Source organism: Schistocerca cancellata, chromosome 9 (genome assembly GCF_023864275.1).
Source record: "Schistocerca cancellata isolate TAMUIC-IGC-003103 chromosome 9, iqSchCanc2.1, whole genome shotgun sequence".
NCBI classification, from domain to species: domain Eukaryota; kingdom Metazoa; phylum Arthropoda; class Insecta; order Orthoptera; family Acrididae; genus Schistocerca; species Schistocerca cancellata.
The window spans coordinates 316,959,808-316,962,925 of NC_064634.1; the positions used below are offsets into that span (position 1 = coordinate 316,959,808).

The window sequence follows — 3,118 nt, forward strand, 5'->3', positions numbered from 1 at the left end:
AACTGGGCGGAGAATACAGTCGCAGTGTGCCGAAAGACGTCTGCTTGTCTCTATGCTCTCAAAAAGTTTCGGAACATATTTCCACAGGACTTGAAACGCCAGCTCGTGCAAGCACTCGTTCTACCGAACCTCCACTATTGTGATGTGATTCAACAAGGCACGAGTAGTGAAAACAAAAGACGGCTAGAGCTAACCATGAATGCCTGTGTGCGTTACACCTGCAACATTCGCCGATATGATCATCTTAGTGCTTCATACTCTGAGCTAGGGTGGCTGCGGCCGGACATATTGCGTGACTACCACACTCTATGTCTACTTCACCGACTCCTCGTCGCGCAAGCACCCCAGTACCTTGCTTCAGAGATTAAAAACCTGTCATGCCATCATAATCGAAACACGAGGTCACTCTCATTTGGTATCCTAACTGTGCCCACTCACAAAACAAAAACTTTTGCAGACTCCTTCTCAGTTGCCGCTGTCCGCCTCTGGAACAAACTGCCCCTTACCTTGCGCAAAATTCAATCTCCTGCTGATTTTAAGAAGAAGTTGAAGCATTTCCTACTATCATCCTCATAAAGTTCTCCACAAAATTAATGTACCAGGCCAATCCTCTCATCTGTCAAATAGCAAAGCTAGCGTCTCCTATCTTGCTCCTGAGATGCCTTCCTCTTCATCTATCTCTATTAGCCACGCAATCTTCTTTTCCTTTATATTTCCTTAATTATGTTTCACCATGTCTCTCTATTCTTCTCCTCCCTTCACCATGAATCTCCCTCATACTCCCTGCTGCCAGCACTCCTATCTAAAATTTGTCTCTTCAATAATGTCTAATTATAACAGTACTTATGGTCTACGAATATAAACTCTATATGTATGTATTTTTCCAGGTGTACCTTTCTAATTGTTTATTTCACTTTTTGTACTAGATGTAGTTTAACATGTCCACTAAAACATATGAATGTAAAATAAGTAGAATGCCTGGTTAGATGTAAGAGAGGGCCTGATGTCCCTAATCTTGCCAGGTTAAATAAATAAATAAATAAATAAATAAATAAATAAATAAATATGCTCTTACCTTCTTCAACGGTCTGTAGTAGGGTACCGTATCAAATGCTTTTCAGAAATCTAGAAATATGGAATCTACCTGTTGCCTTTCATCCGTAGTTTGCAGTATTTCATGTCAGAAAAAGGCAATCTGAGTTTTATACGAACGATGCTTCCTAAAACCGTGCTGATTTGTGCAGATAAGATTTTCGGTCTGAGGAAAATTTATGATATTCGAATTCAGACTATGTTCAGGGAAATTTCCTGGCAGATTAACACTGTATGCCGGACCGAGACTCGAACTCGGGACCTTTGCCTTTCGCGGGCAAGTGCTCTACCAACTGAGCTACCCAAGCACGACTCACAGCCCGTCTTCACAGCTTTAATTCTGCCAGTACCTCGTCTCCTACCTTCCAAACTTCACAGAAGCTCTTCTGCGAACCTTGCAGAACTAGCACTCCTGGAAGAAAGGATATTGCGGAGACATAGCTTAGCCACAGCCTGGGGGATGTTTCTAGAATGAAATTTTCGCTCTACAGCGGAGTGTGCGCTGATATGAAACTTCCTGGCAGATTAAAACTGTGTGTCCGACCGAGACTCGAACTCGGGACCTTTGCCTTTCTGGGGCAAGTGCTCTACCAACTGAGTTACCCAAGCACGACTCACGCGCCGTCCTCACAGCTTTACTTCCGCCAGTACCTCATCTGCTACCCTCCAAACTTCACAGAAGCTCTCCTGTGAACCTTGCAGAACTAGCACTTGTGGAAGAGCTTCTGTGAAGTTCGGAAGGTAGGAGACGAGGTACTGGCGGAATTACAGCTGTGAGGACGGGGCGTGAGTCGTGCTTGGGTAGCTCAGTTGGTAGAGCACTTGCCCGCGAAAGGCAAAGGTCCCGAGTTCGAGTCTCGGTCGGGCACACAGTTTTAATCTGCCAGGAAGTTTCAAATGACGGTGTGTTTGTACGATTTTACTGTGTGAATGATTTCTTAAACGCGAAATTTAAAACATCGGCTTTCGTTTAGCTGTCTCTTCCTGTCTCATCCGACTGGTCAGCGAGTGACACGATGGGAGCCTTAGTCTCGCCTGGCGATTTTGCGTAGAAGCAGAATGTTCTCGGGTTTTCGGCCAGATCATTTGCCAAGGTTCGACAGCGATAATTTTTGTATCCTTCGAGCACATATATTTTCGCACCGTTGCTTTCTTATTTTGCAAGTTCTCTTCTGAACCGGGAGTGCAACAACCTTTGCTTCCTAAGCATTTTCCGAAATTCGTTGTTAACCCACATTGGGTCTTTTCCGTCGTTAATCCACTTACTACGCACATACTTATCCAGAGCACGATTTATAGTGTGTTTACATTTTGCCCATAATTCTTCTACGTCCGTCGTAATAAAATTACGTCAGTTCATTGTCTAAGCGTAAGTAACCAAAATATATTAATATACTATTTTCAAGTACGAAAAGAGATGTATGGAAGCGAAATGATCCACTGTACTTAAGTGAGAATGTGTTTAGTATTTGGGAAGCGGGGTTGGGGAGAGGTGCAGGGATGGGTGTAATACTGTGAGTGAGAGGGAGTGGTGTGGAAGCTATGGAGAAGAAAGAACGTATTTATGTTTGAGAAAGGGTGAAAGCATTTGTGTTCATTAATTGTTATGCGGCTCTCGTGTTGGGACACAACCAGCATGTCAGGGGGTTTGAGATTTATTGTCTGTATGTGACTAGTGCATCTAGTATGTTAAGCTTCGTGCTCATTTTCTCACAGGACTACATGAATGAGGTAGTCGAACAGTCAGACTTCAAAAGCATAGACGAGTTGGTGGAGCGGCACGAGACTCTGGTAGCTGCCCGGGAAGACCTGGTTCAGCGCCAACTTCGTGAGATGGACAATCTGGAGCAAGTCCGGACCGCTATGCTCGATCTGGAAGAGGTTTGTATTTTCAGTGTTCAGTACACCTTTCCCACATCTGGGAGTATTTAAAGCACTATGTTTTGAAAGTAGTAGCACTGATCGAGAGAGGAACATTTACGTAATTTATTACCGTTATGTGAGGGTCACGAGTCCTAATGCAGAC

General features: G+C 44.0%; 1 non-coding gene across 1 annotated transcript; it reads right to left on the bottom strand.

Annotated features, from left to right (window-relative positions):
- Positions 1-1,326: 1,326 nt before the first annotated feature.
- On the bottom strand, positions 1,327-1,401 carry Trnas-cga (transfer RNA serine (anticodon CGA)). Its single transcript has one exon. It is a non-coding gene; the product is annotated as a tRNA-Ser (tRNA).
- Positions 1,402-3,118: the final 1,717 nt, after the last annotated feature.